Genomic DNA, 24,026 nt, shown 5'->3' on the forward strand with positions numbered 1-24,026 from the left:
TTCGATTATTCATTTCTCTCTTTTGAATTATTTAGCAATAACAGCAAAATGTCAGCAATCTCTGAATGCTCTTGTTAATGAATAACATTAGACTGATGTTAGAAGAAACTATCCCTTTTTGGAATCCCTATGATCAGACAAATAATTCAACATGGTTGGAGCATTTTTCATATTCTGATCCCTGTTTTATTGTTAATTGAACCCAACCTGGCTACAACCACCACTCTGAGGTGGTTGTTGTAGATTTTTCTGGACACCACGGCATATTGATGATGGATTACAACTGTTTAATAACCTTAAGTGGTACCTACAACACAAAAATGGGCTGCTAGCCTACAATGTACACCAACATGAAGTTAATAATAATAATTAAACCTGCTTTTTGTTTCATAAAGCAATGTGAATAAATGCATTAATTCCTTTTAACAGTTGAGAAAGCCTTACTAAGGAGTAAGGCAACAAAAAATTCAATTGAACTCTTTATCTTTCTCTCCACGGAAATCTTTAGTAAAAGGCGAAAGATTTATACGGTTTGAAGAGAAAAAGAGTACACTGGTTTTCTGTTCCCAACTGGAGTGACACACCTCTGAGCACACAAACGTCACTGACGGTTTAAAACTACAATAATGGCTTCGTGATTTTCGCACAGCATTATGGGATTCCAGTTTCATTTCCGGTCTTTACTGCCGACTCCGTTCGTTTTGTAATTAAATCTTAACAAAAAGTGCTTCATCCAAATGTGTTTTTACCCTTATTTTTTTAATTAGTAACACATTTGAAGTAAATAATCCACACTTTCTATCAGTTAAAAACGTTCGGTTTTAATGAAATTCTGTTTCAACAAAATCTGCATTCAGCTTCGATTCATTACTTTAAAAAGAGAAAAAACTCATTACAATAATCAAAAATGTAATTTTGTAATAATTTCTCTAAAAATACATTAAATTAAATTAAATTAAAAACAAATGTACTGCAGTCCAAATATTAAAAGTATTTAAATTATATATATATATATATATATATATATATATATATATATATATATATATATATATATATATATATATATATATATATATATATATATACACACACACACTATAGTATTCAATATTGAAAGTAATAACACCAATTACATACAAAATACAAAAAAAGGAAAGACAAGGAAACAAAAACTACACAAAAATCCAAATGTGAACGTGTGTATGAATGTTCATCCCGGTTTTCCTTGTTCGATTATTCATTTCTCTCTTTTGAATTATTTAGCTATAACAGCAAAATGTCAGCAATCTCTGAATGCTCTTGTTAATGAATAACATTAGACTGATGTTAGAAGAAACTATCCCTTTTTGGAATCCCTATGATCAGACAAATAATTCAACATGGTTGGAGCATTTTTCATATTCTGATCCCTGTTTTATTGTTAATTGAACCCAACCTGGCTACAGCCACCACTCTGAGGTGGTTGTTGTAGATTTTTCTGGAGACCACGGCATATTGATGATGGATTACAAGTGTTTAATAACCTTAAGTGGTACCGACAACACAAAAATGGGCTGCTAGCCTACAATGTAGACCAACATGAAGTTAATAATAATAATTAAACCTGCTTCTTGTTTCATAAAGCAATGTGAATAAATGCATTAATTCCTTTTAACAGTTAAGAAAGCCTTACTAAGGAGTAAGGCAACAAAACATTCAACTGAACTCTTTATCTTTCTCTCCACGGAAATCTTTAGTAAAAGGCGAAAGATTTATACGGTTTGAAGAGAAAAAGAGTACACTGGCTTTCTGTTTCCAACCGGCGTGACACACCTCTGAGCACACAAACCTCACTGACGGTTTAAAACTACAATAATGGCTTCGTGATTTTCGCACAGCAGTATGGGATTCCAGTTTCATTTCCGGTCTTTACTGCCGACTCCGTTCGTTTCGTAATTAAATCTTAACAAAAAGTGCTTCATCCAAATGTGTTTTTAGCCTTATTTTTTAATTAGTAACACCTTTGAAGTAAATAATCCACACTTTCTATCAGTTAAAAACGTTCGGTTTTAATGAAATTCTGTTTCAACAAAATCTGCATTCAGCTTCGATTCATTACTTTAAAAAGAGAAAAAAAGTCATTACAATAATCAAAAATGTCATTTTGTAATAATTTCTCTAAAACTTACATTAAATTAAATTAAAATAAAAACAAATCTACAGCAGTCCATATATATATATATATATATATATATATATATATATATATATATATATATATATACTATAGTATTTAATATTCAAAGTAATAACACCAATTACATACAAAATTGATTTGATTGGATAATTAAATGGCAGAGTGTATCAGGGGTTCTACATGGTCTATGGGGGCCACTGAGACTTTTCCTGGACGTTGGAAATGGTGCCATCACCAAATCAGTTAAAATTCATTTTCTGCTTCAGTATGACAAGAGGAATCATTTGACACCACTTTCAATAACATCTGAGCATTTACCCCAGGATGACCTTGAAGCTTTAAAGCCCTATACCTGTGTAAATATTGGTCAGAACCTAGACAAACTATATTTATTTATTACTATTATTATAATCCTCTCAACAAGACAGATATATTGGTGTATATTTGAAATTGATTAACTTGATTTTCAATTTACCTGTGTACTAACATTTGTCCCCTTGCCGGAGAGATGTAGGGGTCTGAAAATTTGAACTCCGTAATTTTATAACAGTCTAGGCCCTGTTGAAACCCAAGCAGCAACAAAATTAATTTTAGCATGAAAATCCTATGGAAATACACACCATACCTCACTATGTTTTGATGTATTTATTTATTTTTATTTTGGAATGATATAAACACTGTTCTTGTGTGTGATTATAGTAACAGCTAAACTTAAATGTGTTAAACATGTAGAAGTGCCTTACACAATTGTTTTGGTAAAAAAAAAAAAAAAAAAAAGAAAGTTCAAAATACTTCACAATTGGTTTACAAACTATTCCTTTTTGCACATCTACCCATGAACTGGTATCCCACTTAGGTGCTCAACTTTACATTTTATATAGTTTTTATACAGTTCAGAACACACTAAAATTAAGATGCAGCATTGTTTACTTATATTGCTAAAACATCTGTAGATGATTTGTTCAACCATCGTTCATCCGTTCGTTTCGTAATTAAATCTTAACAAAAAGTGCTTCATCCAAATGTGTTTTTAGCCTTATTTTTTTAATTAGTAACACCTTTGAAGTAAATAATCCACACTTTCTATCAGTTAAAAACGTTCGGTTTTAATGAAATTCTGTTTCAACAAAATCTGCATTCAGCTTCGATTCATTACTTTTAAAAGAGAAAAAAAGTCATTACAATAATCAAAAGTCATTTTTGTAATAATTTCTCTAAAAATTACATTAAATTAAATTAAAATAAAAACAAATCTACAGCAGTCCAAATATATATATATACTATAGTATTTAATATTCAAAGTAATAACACCAATTACATACAAAATACAAAAAAGGAAAGACAAGGAAACAAAAACTACACAAAAGTCCAAATGTGAACGTGTGTATGAATGTTCAGCCCGGTTTTCCTTGTTCGATTATTCATTCCTCTCTTTTGAATTATTTAGCAATAACAGCAAAATGTCAGCAATCTCTGAATGCTCTTGTTAATGAATAACATTAGACTGATGTTAGAAGAAACTATCCCTTTTTGGAATCCCTATGATCAGACAAATAATTCAACATGGTTGGAGCATTTTTCATATTCTGATCCCTGTTTTATTGTTAATTGAACCCAACCTGGCTACAGCCACCACTCTGAGGTGGTTGTTGTAGATTTTTCTGGAGACCACGGCATATTGATGATGGATTACAAGTGTTTAATAACCTTAAGTGGTACCGACAACACAAAAATGGGCTGCTAGCCTACAATGTAGACCAACATGAAGTTAATAATAATAATTAAACCTGCTTCTTGTTTCATAAAGCAATGTGAATAAATGCATTAATTCCTTTTAACAGTTAAGAAAGCCTTACTAAGGAGTAAGGCAACAAAAAATTCAACTGAACTCTTTATCTTTCTCTCCACGGAAATCTTTAGTAAAAGGCGAAAGATTTATACGGTTTGAAGAGAAAAAGAGTACACTGGCTTTCTGTTTCCAACCGGCGTGACACACCTCTGAGCACACAAACCTCACTGACGGTTTAAAACTACAATAATGGCTTCGTGATTTTCGCACAGCAGTATGGGATTCCAGTTTCATTTCCGGTCTTTACTGCCGACTCCGTTCGTTTCGTAATTAAATCTTAACAAAAAGTGCTTCATCCAAATGTGTTTTTAGCCTTATTTTTTAATTAGTAACACCTTTGAAGTAAATAATCCACACTTTCTATCAGTTAAAAACGTTCGGTTTTAATTAAATTCTGTTTCAACAAAATCTGCATTCAGCTTAAATTCATTACTTTTAAAAGAGAAAAAAAGTCATTACAATAATCAAAAGTCATTTTTGTAATAATTTCTCTAAAAATTACATTAAATTAAATTAAAATAAAAACAAATCTACAGCAGTCCAAATATATATATATATACTATAGTATTTAATATTCAAAGTAATAACACCAATTACATACAAAATACAAAAAAGGAAAGACAAGGAAACAAAAACTACACAAAAGTGCAAATGTGAACGTGTGTATGAATGTTCAGCCCGGTTTTCCTTGTTCGATTATTCATTCCTCCCTTTTGAATTATTTAGCTATAACAGCAAAATGTCAGCAATCTCTGAATGCTCTTGTTAATGAATAACATTAGACTGATGTTAGAAGAAACTATCCCTTTTTGGAATCCCTATGATCAGACAAATAATTCAACATGGTTGGAGCATTTTTCATATTCTGATCCCTGTTTTATTGTTAATTGAACCCAACCTGGCTACAGCCACCACTCTGAGGTGGTTGTTGTAGATTTTTCTGGAGACCACGGCATATTGATGATGGATTACAAGTGTTTAATAACCTGAAGTGGTACCTACAACACAAAAATGGGCTGCTAGCCTACAATGTACACCAACATAGAGTTAATAATAATAATTAAACCTGCTTTTTGTTTCATAAAGCAATGTGAATAAATGCATTAATTCCTTTTAACAGTTGAGAAAGCCTTACTAAGGAGTAAGGCAACAAAAAATTCAACTGAACTCTTTATCTTTCTCTCCACGGAAATCTTTAGTAAAAGGCGAAAGATTTATACGGTTTGAAGAGAAAAAGAGTACACTGGTTTTCTGTTCCCAACCGGCGTGACACACCTCTGAGCACACAAACCTCACTGACGGTTTAAAACTACAATAATGGCTTCGTGATTTTCGCACAGCATTATGGGATTCCATTTTCATTTCCGGTCTTTACTGCCGACTCCGTTCGTTTTGTAATTAAATCTTAACAAAAAGTGCTTCATCCAAATGTGTTTTTACCCTTATTTTTTTAATTAGTAACACATTTGAAGTAAATAATCCACACTTTCTATCAGTTAAAAACGTTCGGTTTTAATGAAATTCTGTTTCAACAAAATCTGCATTCAGCTTCGATTCATTAAGTTAAAAAGAGAAAAAACTCATTACAATAATCAAAAATGTCACTTTGTAATAATTTCTCTAAAAATACATTAAATTAAATTAAAAACAAATGTACTGCAGTCCAAATATTAAAAGTATTCAAATTATATATATATATATATATATATATATATATATATATATACACACACACTATAGTATTCAATATTGAAAGTAATAACACCAATTACATACAAAATACAAAAAAGGAAAGACAAGGAAACAAAAACTACACAAAAATCCAAATGTGGACGTGTGTATGAATGTTCATCCCGGTTTTCCTTGTTCGATTATTCATTTCTCTCTTTTGAATTATTTAGCAATAACAGCAAAATGTCAGCAATCTCTGAATGCTCTTGTTAATGAATAACATTAGACTGAAACTATCCCTTTTTGGAATCCCTATGATCAGACAAATAATTCAACATGGTTGGAGCATTTTTCATATTCTGATCCCTGTTTTATTGATAATTGAACCCAACCTGGCTACAGCCACCACTCTGAGGTGGTTGTTGTAGATTTTTCTGGAGTCCACGGCATATTGATGATGGATTACAAGTGTTTAATATCCTTAAGTGGTACCGACAACACAAAAATGGGCTGCTAGCCTACAATGTAGACCAACATGAAGTTAATAATAATAATTAAACCTGCTTCTTGTTTCATAAAGCAATGTGAATAAATGCATTAATTCCTTTTAACAATTGAGAAAGCCTTACTAAGGATTAAGGCAACAAAAAATTCAACTGAACTCTTTATCTTTCTCTCCACGGAAATCTTTAGTAAAAGGCGAAAGATTTATACGGTTTGAAGAGAAAAAGAGTGCACTGGCTTTCTGTTTCCAACCGGCGTGACACACCTCTGAGCACACTAACCTCACTGACGGTTTAAAACTACAATAATGGCTTCTTGATTTTCGCACAGCAGTATGGGATTCCAGTTTCATTTCCGGTCTTTACTGCCGACTCCGTTCGTTTCGTAATTAAATCTTAACAAAAAGTGCTTCATCCAAATGTGTTTTTAGCCTTATTTTTTAATTAGTAACACCTTTGAAGTAAATAATCCACACTTTCTATCAGTTAAAAACGTTCGGTTTTAATGAAATTCTGTTTCAACAAAATCTGCATTCAGCTTAAATTCATTACTTTTAAAAGAGAAAAAAAGTCATTACAATAATCAAAAGTCATTTTTGTAATAATTTCTCTAAAAATTACATTAAATTAAATTAAAATAAAAACAAATCTACAGCAGTCCAAATATATATATATACTATAGTATTTAATATTCAAAGTAATAACACCAATTACATACAAAATACAAAAAAGGAAAGACAAGGAAACAAAAACTACACAAAAGTGCAAATGTGAACGTGTGTATGAATGTTCAGCCCGGTTTTCCTTGTTCGATTATTCATTCCTCCCTTTTGAATTATTTAGCTATAACAGCAAAATGTCAGCAATCTCTGAATGCTCTTGTTAATGAATAACATTAGACTGATGTTAGAAGAAACTATCCCTTTTTGGAATCCCTATGATCAGACAAATAATTCAACATGGTTGGAGCATTTTTCATATTCTGATCCCTGTTTTATTGTTAATTGAACCCAACCTGGCTACAGCCACCACTCTGAGGTGGTTGTTGTAGATTTTTCTGGAGACCACGGCATATTGATGATGGATTACAAGTGTTTAATAACCTGAAGTGGTACCTACAACACAAAAATGGGCTGCTTAGCCTACAATGTACACCAACATAGAGTTAATAATAATAATTAAACCTGCTTTTTGTTTCATAAAGCAATGTGAATAAATGCATTAATTCCTTTTAACAGTTGAGAAAGCCTTACTAAGGAGTAAGGCAACAAAAAATTCAACTGAACTCTTTATCTTTCTCTCCACGGAAATCTTTAGTAAAAGGCGAAAGATTTATACGGTTTGAAGAGAAAAAGAGTACACTGGTTTTCTGTTCCCAACCGGCGTGACACACCTCTGAGCACACAAACCTCACTGACGGTTTAAAACTACAATAATGGCTTCATGATTTTCGCACAGCATTATGGGATTACAGTTTCATTTCCGGTCTTTACTGCCGACTCCGTTCGTTTTGTAATTAAATCTTAACAAAAAGTGCTTCATCCAAATGTGTTTTTACCCTTATTTTTTTAATTAGTAACACATTTGAAGTAAATAATCCACACTTTCTATCAGTTAAAAACGTTCGGTTTTAATGAAATTCTGTTTCAACAAAATCTGCATTCAGCTTCGATTCATTACTTTAAAAAGAGAAAAAACTCATTACAATAATCAAAAATGTCATTTTGTAATAATTTCTCTAAAAATACATTAAATTAAATTAAATTAAAAACAAATGTACTGCAGTCCAAATATTAAAAGTATTTAAATTATATATATATATATATACACACACTATAGTATTCAATATTGAAAGTAATAACACCAATTACATACAAAATACAAAAAAAGGAAAGACAAGGAAACAAAAACTACACAAAAATCCAAATGTGAACGTGTGTATGAATGTTCATCCCGGTTTTCCTTGTTCGATTATTCATTTCTCTCTTTTGAATTATTTAGCAATAACAGCAAAATGTCAGCAATCTCTGAATGCTCTTGTTAATGAATAACATTAGACTGATGTTAGAAGAAACTATCCCTTTTTGGAATCCCTATGATCAGACAAATAATTCAACATGGTTGGAGCATTTTTCATATTCTGATCCCTGTTTTATTGTTAATTGAACCCAACCTGGCTACAACCACCACTCTGAGGTGGTTGTTGTAGATTTTTCTGGAGACCACGGCATATTGATGATGGATTACAAGTGTTTAATAACCTGAAGTGGTACCGACAACACAAAAATGGGCTGCTAGCCTACAATGTAGACCAACATGAAGTTAATAATAATAATTAAACCTGCTTCTTGTTTCATAAAGCAATGTGAATAAATGCATTAATTCCTTTTAACAGTTAAGAAAGCCTTACTAAGGAGTAAGGCAACAAAAAATTCAACTGAACTCTTTATCTTTCTCTCCACGGAAATCTTTAGTAAAAGGCGAAAGATTTATACGGTTTGAAGAGAAAAAGAGTACACTGGCTTTCTGTTTCCAACCGGCGTGACACACCTCTGAGCACACAAACCTCACTGACGGTTTAAAACTACAATAATGGCTTCGTGATTTTCGCACAGCAGTATGGGATTCCAGTTTCATTTCCGGTCTTTACTGCCGACTCCGTTCGTTTCGTAATTAAATCTTAACAAAAAGTGCTTCATCCAAATGTGTTTTTAGCCTTATTTTTTAATTAGTAACACCTTTGAAGTAAATAATCCACACTTTCTATCAGTTAAAAACGTTCGGTTTTAATTAAATTCTGTTTCAACAAAATCTGCATTCAGCTTAAATTCATTACTTTTAAAAGAGAAAAAAAGTCATTACAATAATCAAAAGTCATTTTTGTAATAATTTCTCTAAAAATTACATTAAATTAAATTAAAATAAAAACAAATCTACAGCAGTCCAAATATATATATATATACTATAGTATTTAATATTCAAAGTAATAACACCAATTACATACAAAATACAAAAAAGGAAAGACAAGGAAACAAAAACTACACAAAAGTGCAAATGTGAACGTGTGTATGAATGTTCAGCCCGGTTTTCCTTGTTCGATTATTCATTCCTCCCTTTTGAATTATTTAGCTATAACAGCAAAATGTCAGCAATCTCTGAATGCTCTTGTTAATGAATAACATTAGACTGATGTTAGAAGAAACTATCCCTTTTTGGAATCCCTATGATCAGACAAATAATTCAACATGGTTGGAGCATTTTTCATATTCTGATCCCTGTTTTATTGTTAATTGAACCCAACCTGGCTACAGCCACCACTCTGAGGTGGTTGTTGTAGATTTTTCTGGAGACCACGGCATATTGATGATGGATTACAAGTGTTTAATAACCTTAAGTGGTACCGACAACACAAAAATGGGCTGCTAGCCTACAATGTAGATCAACATGAAGTTAATAATAATAATTAAACCTGCTTCTTGTTTCATAAAGCAATGTGAATAAATGCATTAATTCCTTTTAACAGTTGAGAAAGCCTTACTAAGGAGTAAGGCAACAAAAAAATTCAACTGAACTCTTTATCTTTCTCTCCACGGAAATCTTTAGTAAAAGGCGAAAGATTTATACGGTTTGAAGAGAAAAAGAGTACACTGGTTTTCTGTTCCCAACTGGCGTGACACACCTCTGAGCACACAAACCTCACTGACGGTTTAAAACTACAATAATGGCTTCGTGATTTTCGCACAGCATTATGGGATTCCACTTTCATTTCCGGTCTTTACTGCCGACTCCGTTCGTTTTGTAATTAAATCTTAACAAAAAGTGCTTCATCCAAATGTGTTTTTAGCCTTATTTTTTAATTAGTAACACATTTGAAGTAAATAATCCACACTTTCTATCAGTTAAAAACGTTCGGTTTTAATGAAATTCTGTTTCAACAAAATCTGCATTCAGCTTGAATTCATTACTTTTAAAAGAGAAAAAAAGTCATTACAATAATCAAAAGTCATTTTTGTAATAATTTCTCTAAAAATTACATTAAATTAAATTAAAATAAAAACAAATCTACAGCAGTCCAAATATATATATATACTATAGTATTTAATATTCAAAGTAATAACACCAATTACATACAAAATACAAAAAAGGAAAGACAAGGAAACAAAAACTACACAAAAGTGCAAATGTGAACGTGTGTATGAATGTTCAGCCCGGTTTTCCTTGTTCGATTATTCATTCCTCCCTTTTGAATTATTTAGCTATAACAGCAAAATGTCAGCAATCTCTGAATGCTCTTGTTAATGAATAACATTAGACTGATGTTAGAAGAAACTATCCCTTTTTGGAATCCCTATGATCAGACAAATAATTCAACATGGTTGGAGCATTTTTCATATTCTGATCCCTGTTTTATTGTTAATTGAACCCAACCTGGCTACAGCCACCACTCTGAGGTGGTTGTTGTAGATTTTTCTGGAGACCACGGCATATTGATGATGGATTACAAGTGTTTAATAACCTGAAGTGGTACCTACAACACAAAAATGGGCTGCTAGCCTACAATGTACACCAACATAGAGTTAATAATAATAATTAAACCTGCTTTTTGTTTCATAAAGCAATGTGAATAAATGCATTAATTCCTTTTAACAGTTGAGAAAGCCTTACTAAGGAGTAAGGCAACAAAAAATTCAACTGAACTCTTTATCTTTCTCTCCACGGAAATCTTTAGTAAAAGGCGAAAGATTTATACGGTTTGAAGAGAAAAAGAGTACACTGGTTTTCTGTTCCCAACCGGCGTGACACACCTCTGAGCACACAAACCTCACTGACGGTTTAAACCTACAATAATGGCTTCGTGATTTTCGCACAGCATTATGGGATTCCATTTTCATTTCCGGTCTTTACTGCCGACTCCGTTCGTTTTGTAATTAAATCTTAACAAAAAGTGCTTCATCCAAATGTGTTTTTAGCCCTTATTTTTTAATTAGTAACACATTTGAAGTAAATAATCCACACTTTCTATCAGTTAAAAACGTTCGGTTTTAATGAAATTCTGTTTCAACAAAATCTGCATTCAGCTTCGATTCATTACTTTAAAAAGAGAAAAAAGTCATTACAATAATCAAAAATGTAATTTTGTAATAACTTGTCTAAAAATACATTAAATTAAATTAAAATAAAAACAAATGTACTGCAGTCCAAATATTAAAAGTATTCAAATTATATATATATATATATATATATATATATATATATATATATATATATATATATATATATATATATATATATATATATATGTATGTATGTATACACATATATATACACACTATAGTATTCAATATTGAAAGTAATAACACCAATTACATACAAAATACAAAAAAAAGCAAAGATAAGGAAACAAAAACTACACAAAAATCCAAATGTGAACGTGTGTATGAATGTTCAGCCCGGTTTTCCTTGTTCGATTATTCATTTCTCTTTTGAATTATTTAGCAATAACAGCAAAATGTCAGCAATCTCTGAATGCTCTTGTTAATGAATAACATTAGACTGTCGGTAGAAGAAACTATACCTTTTGGAATCCCTATGATCAGATAAATAATTCAACATGGTTGGAGCATTTTTCATATTTTGATCCCTGTTTTATTGTTAATTGAACCCAACCTGGCTACAGCCACCACTCTGAGGTGGTTGTTGTAGATTTTTCTGGAGACCACGGCATATTGATGCTGGATTACAAGTGTTTAATAACCTTAAGTGGTACCGACAACACAAAAATGGGCTGCTAGCCTACAATGTACACCAACATGAAGTTAATAATAATAATTAAACCTGCTTTTTGTTTCATAAAGCAATGTGAATAAATGCATTAATTCCTTTTAACAGTTGAGAAAGCCTTACTAAGGAGTAAGGCAACAAAAAAATCAACTAAACTCTTTATTTTTCTCTCCACGGAAATCTTTAGTAAAAGGCGAAAGATTTATACGGTTTGAAGAGAAAAAGAGAACACTGGTTTTCTGTTCCCAACTGGCGTGACACACCTCTGAGCACACAAACCTCACTGACGGTTTAAAACTACAATAATGGCTTCGTGATTTTCGCACAGCATTATGGGATTCCATTTTCATTTCCGGTCTTTACTGCCGACTCCGTTCGTTTTGTAATTAAATCTTAACAAAAAGTGCTTCATCCAAATGTGTTTTTACCCTTATTTTTTTAATTAGTAACACATTTGAAGTAAATAATCCCCACTTTCTATCAGTTAAAAACGTTCGGTTTTAATGAAATTCTGTTTCAACAAAATCTGCATTCAGCTTCGATTCATTACTTTAAAAAGAGAAAAAAGTCATTACAATAATCAAAAATGTAATTTTGTAATAATTTCTCTAAAATTACATTAAATTAAATTAAAATAAAAACAAATCTACAGCAGACCAAATATTAAAAGTATTCAAATTATATATATATATACTATAGCATTCAATATTCAAAGTAATAACACCAATTACATACAAAATACAAAAAAAGGAAAGACAATGAAATAAAAACTACACAAAATCCAAATGTGAACGTGTGTATGAATGTTCATCCCGGTTTTCCTTGTTCGATTATACATTTCTCTCTTTTGAATTATTTAGCTATAACAGCAAAATGTCAGCAATCTCTGAATGCTCTTGTTAATGAATAACATTAGACTGATGTTAGAAGAAACTATACCTTTTTGGAATCGCTATGATCAGACAAATAATTCAACATGGTTGGAGCATTTTTCATATTCTGATCCCTGTTTTATTGTTAATTGAACCCAACCTGGCTACAGCCACCACTCTGAGGTGGTTGTTGTAGATTTTTCTGGAGACCACGGCATATTGATGATGGATTACAAGTGTTTAATAACCTTAACTGGTACCGACAACACAAAAATTGGCTGCTAGCCTACAATGTAGACCAACATGAAGTTAATAATAATAATTAAACCTGCTTCTTGTTTCATAAAGCAATGTGAATAAATGCATTAATTCCTTTTAACAGTTGAGAAAAGCCTTACTAAAGAGTAAGGCAACAAAAAAATTCAACTGAACTCTTTATCTTTCTCTCCACGGAAATCTTTAGTAAAAGGCGAAAGATTTATACGGTTTGAAGAGAAAAAGAGTACACTGGCTTTCTGTTTCCAACCGGCGTGACACACCTCTGAGCACACAAACCTCACTGACGGTTTAAAACTACAATAATGGCTTCGTGATTTTCGCACAGCATTATGGGATTCCATTTTCATTTCCGGTCTTTACTGCCGACTCCGTTCGTTTCGTAATTAAATCTTAACAAAAAGTGCTTCATCCAAATGTGTTTTTAGCCTTATTTTTTAATTAGTAACACCTTTGAAGTAAATAATCCACACTTTCTATCAGTTAAAACGTTCGGTTTTAATGAAATTCTGTTTCAACTAAATCTGCATTCAGCTTCGATTCATTACTTTAAAAAGAGAAAAAAGTCATTACAATAATCAAAAATGTCATTTTATAATAATTTCTCTAAAAATACATTAAATTAAAATAAAAACAAATGTACTGCATTCCAAATATTAAAAGTATTCAAATTATATATATATATATATATGTATGTATACACATATATATACACACTATAGTATTCAATATTGAAAGTAATAACACCAATTACATACAAAATACAAAAAAAGGAAAGACAAGGAAACAAAAACTACACAAAAATCCAAATGTGAACGTGTGTATGAATGTTCATCCCGGTTTTCCTTGTTCGATTATTCATTTCTCTCTTTTGAATTATTTAGCTATAACAGCAAAATGTCAGCAATCTCTGAATGCTCTTGTTAATGAATAACATTAGACTGATGTTAGAAGAAACTATCCCTTTTTGGAATCCCTATGATCAGACAAATAATTCAACATGGTTGGAGCATTTTTCATATTCTGATCCCTGTTTTATTGTTAATTGAACCCAACCTGGCTACAGCCACCACTCTGAGGTGGTTGTTGTAGATTTTTCTGGAGACCACGGCAAATTGATGCTGGATTACAAGTGTTTAATAACCTTAAGTGGTACCGACAACACAAAAATGGGCTGCTAGCCTACAATGTACACCAACATGAAGTTAATAATAATAATTAAACCTGCTTTTTGTTTCATAAAGCAATGTGAATAAATGCATTAATTCCTTTTAACAGTTGAGAAAGCCTTACTAAGGAGTAAGGCAACAAAAAATTCAACTGAACTCTTTATCTTTCTCACACGGAAATCTTTAGTAAAAGGCGAAAGATTTATACGGTTTGAAGAGAAAAAGAGTACACTGGTTTTCTGTTCCCAACCGGCTTGACACACCTCTGAGCACACAAACCTCACTGACGGTTTAATACTACAATAATGGCTTCGTGATTTTCGCACAGCATTATGGGATTTCAGTTTCCGGTCTTTACTGTCGACTCCGTTCGTTTTGTATATATATATATATATATATTTGTATATATATATATGAACTCTTTATCTTTCTCTCCACGGAAATCTTTAGTAAAAGGCGAAAGATTTATACGGTTTGAAGAGAAAAAGAGTACACTGGCTTTCTGTTCCCAACCTGCGTGACACACCTCTGAGCACACAAACCTCACTGACGGTTTAAAACTACAATAATGGCTTCGTGATTTTCGCACAGCATTATTGGATTCCAGTTTCATTTCCGGTCTTTACTGCGACTCCGTTCGTTTCGTAATTAAATCTTAACAAAAAGTGCTTCATCCAAATGTGTTTTTAGCCTTATTTTTTAATTAGTAACACCTTTGAAGTAAATAATCCACACTTTCTATCAGTTAAAAACGTTCGGTTTTAATGAAATTCTGTTTCAACAAAATCTGCATTCAGCTTCGATTCATTACTTTAAAAAGAGAAAAAAGTCATTACAATAATCAAAAATGTCATTTTGTAATAATTTCTCTAAAAATTACATTACATTAAATTAAAATAAAAACAAATCTACAGCAGTCCAAATATATATATATATATATATATATATATATATATATATATATATATATATATATATATATATATATATATATATATATATATATATATACTATAGTATTTAATATTCAAAGTAATAACACCAATTACATACAAAATACAAAAAAGGAAAGACAAGGAAACAAAAACTACACAAAAGTCCAAATGTGAACGTGTGTATGAATGTTCAGCCCGGTTTTCCTTGTTCGATTATTCATTCTTCTCTTTTGAATTATTTAGCAATAACAGCAAAATGTCAGCAATCTCTGAATGCTCTTGTTAATGAATAACATTAGACTGTCGGTAGAAGAAACTATACCTTTTGGAATCCCTATGATCAGATAAATAATTCAATATACTTGGAGCATTTTTCATATTTTGATCCCTGTTTTATTGTTAATTGAACCCAACCTGGCTACAGCCACCACTCTGAGGTGGTTGTTGTAGATTTTTATTTTTTAATTAATAACACTTTTTGAAGTAAATATCCCCACTTTCTATCAGTTAAACCTTTAGCTTTTAATGAAATTTCGTTTCAACAAAATCTTCATTTAGCTTAAAAATCATAATGAATAACTTTTAAAAAAGAAAAAAGTCATTACAATAAAAAAAAAAGAAAAGAAGCTATTTTGGGATAATTTCTGTAAAAATAAATCTACAGCAGTGCAAATATTCAAAGTAATACCAATTATTTACAAAATACAAATAAAGGAAAGACAACGAAACAAAGAGTACACAGAAATCAAAACATGAACATGTGTATGAACGTTCATCCCGGTTTTCCTAGTCTCTTATTCATTTCTCTCTTTCACTTTATTTTGCAATAACATTAAAATGTCAGAAATCTCTGATAGCTCTTGTTAATTAATAACATTAAACTGTATAGAAGAAACTATACCTTTTTGTAATCCATGTGATCATACAAATAATTCAACATGGTTGGAGCATTTTTCAAAATTTTTACCCCTGTGTTATTGTTCAGTGATTCCTACCTGGCGATAGCCACCACTCAGAGGTGGTTACTGTAGATTTTCTGGAGACCACAGTATGTTGATGCTGGATTGCAAGTGTTGTTTAATAACCTTAGGTGGTACTAAATAGGCTAAATTGGCTGCTTAGTGCAGCAAATAACTAAAACAATCCTTCACATGGTGATACAAGCACCAAATTTGGCACCAATACTCCTTAGACATTACTATATTGAAAAACTGACTGGCAATTTGAATTTTCAGTAGGTGGCCAGTTTGGGGTCAAATGAATAATTGTACAGGGGTCAAAATTTAAAAATGCTCCAATCATATTGAAAGCTATACCACATTATGTGTCTGATCACAAAGACTCCAAAAAGGTATAGTTTGGACTATCTATGACTGAATGTTATGGAGTTATGGGGTAAAAACAGCAAGAATGGTGACAAAGGTCAGTTTCACTTGGTACAGGGGTCAAAAGTTACAGTTGCTCCAATTTTGGAAAAAGCGGTTCAAATTACTCGTTGAACTAATGGATTACATAAATAAATGGAACAGTTTTGACTCTTGAATGCTTTGTTTGCAAAGTAAAGGTCAAACAATGTCAACGTCCATTGGATTCTATGGCATGTGACATATGTTAACCTGTAACGTGACAACTAAACATGACACACGGTGCAAACTATTCCTTTTCAAAACCATATTAACTCAGCAAATAATTTGCATCATGTTTTACAAAAATTGGAGCAATTTTAACTTTTGACCCCTGTACAAACTGAACATGACCTTTGTCACCATTCTTGCTGTTTTTACCCATAACTCCATGACATTCAGTCATTGATAGTCCAAAATATACCTTTTTTGGAAATTTAAGAACAGACAAATAATGTGGGGTAGCTTTCAATATGATTGTAAGATTTTTAAATTTTGACCCCTGTGTAATTCTTCAATTGACCCCTACCTGGCCGCCCATTGAAAAGAGTAATGTCTAAGGAGTATTTGTGCCAACTTTGGTGCTTTGTATAACCATTTGAAGGATTCCTCTGTAAAGACTCTGTTATCTGCTGCACTAGCTAGCTCACAATCTAAAAATAATAATAATAATAATAATAATAATAATAATAATAAAAACCCTGCAATACAATTCTTAAAATTTCACTGTGTTTCTGAAAGTTTTTTTTTTTTTTCATAAAGCAATGTGGAGCACTAGAACTTTATGCTTTGAACGCATAAAGTCCTTTTAACAGTTAAGAAAACCTTATCAATGAGTAAGACATAACAAAAACAAAATAAGGTAAAAAAAAACACTTCTTTCTCTCCAGCTCCAAATTTTTAGTTAAAAACAAAAGATTTACACAATTTGAAAAGAAAGCAGAATAAAAAATTTTGTTGCTCCCCACCAGCGCTACACACCGCTGAGCACATAAATCTCACTGACGGTTCATTCTATTTTTTAATCAAAATCCCACATAATAATGTGTGATCAATAAAGCAGCAACATCTGCAAGTTGCATGTTTGTATGACATAAATAAAACATATTAAAAACTACAATAATGGCTTCGTCATTTGCGCAATGCATTGTGGGATTGCGCTTTCATTTCCGGTCTTTACAGCCCACTCCTTTCTTTTCGTTAATTAAAATTTTAACAAAACGTCTTTAATCCAAATGTGTTTTTAGTTTTATTTTACAATTAATAACACGTCTGAAGTAAATCTCCCCACTTTTACCAGTTAAAAATTTAGCTTTTAATGAAATTCTATTTCAACAAAATCTGCATTTAGCTTTAAATCATAATGAATAACTTTAAAAAGAGAAAAAAGTCATTACAATACGCAAAACAGTTTATATTAGGGGATAATTTCTCTAAAAATAAATCTTACTCCAGTGCAAATATTCAAAGTAATACACCAAACATAAGAAAATAATATACAAATAAAGGAAAGGAAAGAAAAATATGCAAAAAGTGAGGTATTAAAGTGTATTTCAGTCCAGTTTTCCTTGTCCATTATTCATTTCAGTTCCAACAAATTTCAAATGAAAATTAAATGAAGATTTCTAAGCAGTAGTTGTTGTTCAGTTTGTAATTAAATCACTGTAACCTGTGAGACAGACACAATTTTAATGCAAAGCACAATAGGAGAACACATTCTTTTTCTTTTTCTTTTTTCTAAATTTAATTTTACTTGCACTGCTTTGCTGAAACCTAAACTCAACATTTATTTATTTTTATTAAATGTTGAGTCAAATAATTTTTTATTTAAAAAATGAAATGTTGCTTGATGTCAAAGACACATAAAAGATGCACTTGACATTGAACATTTGTGAAGTTATGGGATAAAAACAAGCTCAGATGAAGCCCAAATGGCAGATGTGTAAAACTCCAGTCACATATTTGTTCCATCGTCCTAATAAAGCAGCTGATTGTAATTTGTTCAGCTCTGCAGGCAGGTGGATGAGCTATTTATTGAGATCACCTGTTTTATGTGAACAGGTAGAAGCAATACATGGGAGGGTTTACACCTCTGCCAACCAGAAGCAGCGATTGCAGTTCTTTAACTAGCCACTTGAGACTGGCTTTAAAAATAAATCTACAGCTGTGTAAATATTCAAAATATTACATGAATTATATATATATACACAAATAAAGGAACCAAAAGGAAACAAGAATACACAAAAATCAAATAAAGAATGTCTGTATCAGTCTGGTTTTCCTTGTCCATTATTCATTTAAATTTCAATTCCTCAGCTACAAATTACAAATAAAGAATGAATGATGACTCAAAGACATTTTCTATTAGCAATCTGGTAAAGAAATCAAAATCCCATGAGAAAATTTAATGAGCATGTTTCGTGTATTTTGATATTATTGCTAAATAATGCAGCAAAAAAAAAGTGGTTAAATATTTGTAACATAACTTTTAATGTCCACAGCAAAGCAAATCATGACAACCACTGCACAGTCCCCAAAATATGATTTAATAAACACCTCAACCGATGCAATTCAGACTCTGAGAGAGGGGCGTGTTCAAGCTTTTTCAGTCACACAATGAGCCATCCACACTTTCAGTTTTTTTCAATTTATTTTCATTTATATACCGCCAAAATTGGAGCAACTTAACTTTTGACCCCTGTACAAACCGCCATTGACCTTTGTCACCATTCTTGCTATTTTAATCCCATAACTCCATAGAATTCAGTTACAGACCATCCAAACCATACCTTTTTGGAATCTTTATGATCAAGCAAGTAATGTGGCATAGGTTTCAATATGATTGGAGCATCTTTTAATTTTGACTCCTGTGTAATTCTTCAGTTGACCTGTATCTGAACGCCAACTTAAAATTCAAGTGGCCAATCAGTTTTTTCAAAAGAGGATTGTCTGAGGAGTATTTCTGCCAAATTTGATGCTTTTGTCACCATATGCAGGATTTCGCTCCAAATATTCTCTTATCTGCTGCACTAGAAGTAAATCTCAAAGTCTCAAATCTCAAAAATCTTTAATAATTAATAACATCTTTGAATTAAATATCCCCACTTTTCATCATTTACACATTTAACATTTTATTCAATTCTGTTTAAAAAAAAAATCTGCATTTAGCTTTAATTCATAATGAATAACTTTGAATTCAGTCGTCAAATTCATCATATTACTGTTTACATAAGAGAAAAAAGTTATTAAAGTGAGCAAGAACGTTATTTATTTGGGATATTTTCTCTAAGAATAAATCTAGCAGTACAAATATTCAAAGTAATAACACCAGTTATGAGGAAATAGTATACAAATAAAGGAAGCAAAGAAAAATACACAAAAATCGAGAGATAAAATTTCAATTTTCAATTTCAATTTCAATTTGTTTTCATTTATATAGCGCCAAATCATAGCAGAGTTGCCTCAAAGCGCTTCACACAGGTAAGGTCTAACCTTACCAACCCCCAGAGCAACAGTGGTAAGGAAAAACTCCCTCTGAGGAAGAAACCTCAAGCAGACCAGACTCAAAGGGGTGACCCTCTGCTTGGGCCATGCTACAAAACATAAATTACAGAACAATTCACAGAATTCACGGACGAATATACAAGAAATGCAATTGGCGCACAGGACAGGAGGATCGCCAACACGAACACAACTCCCATCTCTGGATGGAGTTGCACCTTAAACAGAGAGAAAAAACAGAATCAGGCATCAGAAAGACAAGAAATACTGTAAAATTTGTCAGCATTAAACAACAAGAAAAAGAGAAATACTAAGGTGATCGCCGGCCACTAGCCCTAAACTTCACTAAAAGACCCAGAATTTAGGTAAAGTTGAGGCCGTGGCCCGCTCCAATTACTAATAAAATGAATTAAAAGAGTAAAAAGCGTAAAATAAAACTGTACCAGTATGCTAGCCATATGAAAGGGAAAATAAGTGCGTCTTAAGTCTGGACTTGAAAGTCTCCGCAGAATCTGACTGTTTTATTGACGCAGGGAGATCATTCCACAGAACAGGGGCACGATAAGAGACAGCTCTGTGACCCACAGACTTCTTATTCACCCAAGGGACACAAAGTAGTCCTGCACCCTGAGAATGTAAAGCCCGGGACGGTACGTAAGGTTTAATTAGGTCAGCTAGGTAGGAGGGTGCCAGTCCATGAATAATTTTATAGGTTAGTAGCAGAACCTTAAAATCTGATCTCATTGGGACAGGAAGCCAGTGAAGGGATGCCAAAATGGGTGTAATGTGGTCGAACTTTCTGCTTCGTGTCAAAAGTCTGGCTGCAGCATTTTGAACCAATTGGAGACCCCTAATACTAGACTGGGGTAAACCAGAAAATAGAACATTGCAGTAGTCCAATCTAGAAGAGATAAATGCATGGATCAGGGTCTCAGCATCAGCCATAAACAGGATGGGATGAATCTTCGCTATATTTCGCAGGTGGAAGAAAGCAGTCCTAGTAATATTTCTAATGTGGAGGCCAAAGGACAACGAAGGATCAAAAACTACCCCAAGGTTCTTCACTTTGTCAGTGTGATGTATGACACATGAGCCGAGGCTGAGTGTTAACTGGTCAAATTGATGCCGATGTCTCACTGGACCAAGAACCATCATTTCTGTCTTATCAGAGTTTAAAAGTAGGAAGTTTCTAGACATCCAACTTCTCACTGCTGCAAGGCAATCTTCTAAGGATTTTATGTGAATGAGATTACCAGCAGTTATTGGCATGTATAACTGAGTATCATCTGCATAGCAGTGAAAGGTAATCCCAAAACGCAGCAATATGTGCCCAATGGGTGCTATATAAAGGGAGAAAAGCAGGGGGCCTAAGACAGATCCCCGTGGAACCCCAAATTTCATGTCACTAAGGTTAGAGGTAGTGTTACTGTACAAAACACAGTGAGAATGACTGGTCAAGTATGACGTCAACCATGCAAGGGCATTCCCAGTAATCCCAAAATGATTTTCCAGCCTATCAAGTAGAATATGATGATCCACTGTATCAAATGCAGCACTGAGAGCTAACAACAACAGAACCGTAGTGGTGTCCGAATCCATTGTAAGCAGAAGATCATTCACCACTTTAGTGAGAGCCGTCTCTGTGGAATGATATTTTCTAAAAGCAGACTGCAGTGGCTCAAAGAGATTATTCTCAGTAAGATAGTCTACGAGCTGCCGTGACACCACTTTTTCCAGAATTTTAGAGAAAAATGATAGATTTGATATCGGCCGATAGTTTGTCAATACACTATGGTCAAGATTAGGTTTCTTAAGTAATGGTTTAATCACTGCAGATTTGAAACATTTAGGAACAGATCCAGAAGTTAAAGAAAGATTAATCATTTCCAGCACAGTCGGCCCAAGAGTGGGCCACAGGTCCTTAAACAGTTTTGTTGGTATAGGATCAAATAAACAGGTTGTGCTTTTTGTTGACATTACGGGTTTTGTCAGCATGCCTAGTGAGATACTGTCAAATTCTGTAAATCTAGGTAATACCTCAATAGTGGCGCCCACATCAATAGCAGGGTGTAGTGGCTGGATTAAGGCATGCCGGAATATGTTTAACCTGATGTCTTCTAATTTCTTCCCAAAGTAATTCAGGAAATCTTGTGCTGTAAAAGGAGCGCGAACTACAGGTGGTTGTCCATGCAAAAGTGTTGCCGCTGTGTCGAACAAGAACTTTGAGTTATGCTTGTTTTTGTTGATCAAATCAGAGTAGTAAGTCTGCTTTGTAGCCAATAATGCATGCTTATAGTCTAAGATAGCATCACGCCACGCAAGGTGAAATACTTCTAATTTTGAACGATGCCATTTCCGTTCTAGACGTCTTGCTTTATGCTTGAGGTCACACAGATAATCATTGAACCAAGGTGACTGTGATTTGGAGGAGCGCGGTTTTAACATAGGTGGTGCAATCATGTCAAGTGTAGTTTTGAGCACTGAGTTTAAACTATCCACAAGTCTGTGTTTCAGTCCGGTTCTCCTTGTCCATTATTCATTTCAGTTTCAACAAATTAGAAATGAAGATTAAATGAAGATTTGTAATCTGTAGTTGATGACTCAATGACATTCACAAGTTTTCTATGAACAAACTGGTAAATGTCACACCACCTGCAAGAAATCAAAATTACATGAGTAAATTTAGGAGCATGTTTCATGTGTTTTGCTGTTATTGCTAAATAATGCAAAAGAGAGAAAAAAAACTGGTTAAATCGCTATAACTTGTCACATAGACACGATTTTTTTAAAATGCAAAGCACGATGGGAGCACACATATACATTTAAATATATTTCATTTGAGTAGCACAGAGTTAGTGAATTCTGAACTCAGCATTTAATGTTTTAACTAAATTTTGAGGCATTTGATTCATTTTTTGGATGAAAAATCGACAGGTTTCTTTGGCAGGTCACACGCACACACATACGCAGAATGATAGTTGTTTCTCGTCTTCACTCTGTTTCTGTGTAGGCTCTCAGTTGTCCAGGTGGTTTCCATAGTAGAGAAGCTTGAATCTTCGACTGGACTGGGTTGCTTGATGCGAGGACGTTTCTCTTCAAATCGCAGAAGCTTCCTCAGCTAAAATTCTTGCTCTGGTAGTCTGACTTCTGTCTTGACTCTTGTAGAGAAGAATAAACAGAAGCCACAAAAGCTGGAGTTTAAACCTAACCAGACCCCTCCTACCGAGAGACAGACTGCTATATTCTAGTGACTAAACAATAGCTCTAATTAGCACCTATTGTGCTCTAGTTAGCACCCTCCTAATGACAGAGCAGCTGTCCCTCCTAATGATGGGACGGACGACTCTCTTGATGACGTGAATGACTCATTACCATGAACAAGACTGAAACTGCTTTGACCTGAGTACCCCATTGTAAACAGGGGACAAAGCGTGTCTCAGACCCCCTCCCCGGTTAAGGCTGGGTTTCAATTGTTTCACATAGAATGCCTCCTTGACCCCTCTCTCAAACCATTTCTTCTCTCTGGCTAAGATTTTAACTTCCTTGTCCTCAAATGTGTGGTTAGTGTCTTTAAGGTGGAGATGAACTGCAGATTGAGGTCCACTGGCGCCCTCTGTGCGGTGCTGGTATAGCCTTTTGTGTAAAAGTTGCTTAGTCTCACCTATGTAGTGTTCGTTACAGTTTTCCTGACATCTGATAGAATACACTACATTGCTCTGTTTGTAACTAGGGATCCTGTCCTTAGGGTGAACTAATTTCTGTCTGTTAACCGGTTTAAAGTAAACTGGGATTTTGTGCTGTCTGAAGATAGTTTTTCCCCTACTCCTGCTAAATAAGGGAGAAACACGCCTCTTCTTCTTGTTTCTGTCTCCTGTCTATCTGGTCTC

At 33.1% G+C, this 24,026-nt stretch overlaps 13 non-coding genes across 13 annotated transcripts; all 13 read right to left on the reverse strand.

The window, feature by feature from the left end:
* Positions 1-436: 436 nt before the first annotated feature.
* Positions 437-550, reverse strand: LOC117531634. Its single transcript, XR_004566667.1, has one exon. It is a non-coding gene; the product is annotated as a U5 spliceosomal RNA (small nuclear RNA).
* A 1,117-nt stretch (positions 551-1,667) lies between these two features.
* On the reverse strand, positions 1,668-1,781 carry LOC117531661. Its single transcript, XR_004566694.1, has one exon. It is a non-coding gene; the product is annotated as a U5 spliceosomal RNA (small nuclear RNA).
* A 2,246-nt stretch (positions 1,782-4,027) lies between these two features.
* Positions 4,028-4,141, reverse strand: LOC117531645. The gene has a single exon (XR_004566678.1). It is a non-coding gene; the product is annotated as a U5 spliceosomal RNA (small nuclear RNA).
* Positions 4,142-5,155: 1,014 nt separating this feature from the next.
* On the reverse strand, positions 5,156-5,269 carry LOC117531646. Its single transcript, XR_004566679.1, has one exon. It is a non-coding gene; the product is annotated as a U5 spliceosomal RNA (small nuclear RNA).
* Positions 5,270-6,320: 1,051 nt separating this feature from the next.
* On the reverse strand, positions 6,321-6,434 carry LOC117531655. Its single transcript, XR_004566688.1, has one exon. It is a non-coding gene; the product is annotated as a U5 spliceosomal RNA (small nuclear RNA).
* A 1,013-nt stretch (positions 6,435-7,447) lies between these two features.
* Positions 7,448-7,561, reverse strand: LOC117531647. The gene has a single exon (XR_004566680.1). It is a non-coding gene; the product is annotated as a U5 spliceosomal RNA (small nuclear RNA).
* Positions 7,562-8,604: 1,043 nt separating this feature from the next.
* LOC117531648 lies at positions 8,605-8,718 on the reverse strand. The gene has a single exon (XR_004566681.1). It is a non-coding gene; the product is annotated as a U5 spliceosomal RNA (small nuclear RNA).
* A 1,014-nt stretch (positions 8,719-9,732) lies between these two features.
* Positions 9,733-9,848, reverse strand: LOC117531658. Its single transcript, XR_004566691.1, has one exon. It is a non-coding gene; the product is annotated as a U5 spliceosomal RNA (small nuclear RNA).
* Positions 9,849-10,859: 1,011 nt separating this feature from the next.
* On the reverse strand, positions 10,860-10,973 carry LOC117531649. The gene has a single exon (XR_004566682.1). It is a non-coding gene; the product is annotated as a U5 spliceosomal RNA (small nuclear RNA).
* A 1,125-nt stretch (positions 10,974-12,098) lies between these two features.
* On the reverse strand, positions 12,099-12,212 carry LOC117531636. The gene has a single exon (XR_004566669.1). It is a non-coding gene; the product is annotated as a U5 spliceosomal RNA (small nuclear RNA).
* A 1,033-nt stretch (positions 12,213-13,245) lies between these two features.
* LOC117531651 lies at positions 13,246-13,361 on the reverse strand. The gene has a single exon (XR_004566684.1). It is a non-coding gene; the product is annotated as a U5 spliceosomal RNA (small nuclear RNA).
* A 1,055-nt stretch (positions 13,362-14,416) lies between these two features.
* On the reverse strand, positions 14,417-14,529 carry LOC117531664. The gene has a single exon (XR_004566696.1). It is a non-coding gene; the product is annotated as a U5 spliceosomal RNA (small nuclear RNA).
* A 152-nt stretch (positions 14,530-14,681) lies between these two features.
* On the reverse strand, positions 14,682-14,793 carry LOC117531665. The gene has a single exon (XR_004566697.1). It is a non-coding gene; the product is annotated as a U5 spliceosomal RNA (small nuclear RNA).
* Positions 14,794-24,026: the final 9,233 nt, after the last annotated feature.

This window comes from Thalassophryne amazonica, chromosome 18 (assembly GCF_902500255.1).
Source record: "Thalassophryne amazonica chromosome 18, fThaAma1.1, whole genome shotgun sequence".
NCBI classification, from domain to species: domain Eukaryota; kingdom Metazoa; phylum Chordata; class Actinopteri; order Batrachoidiformes; family Batrachoididae; genus Thalassophryne; species Thalassophryne amazonica.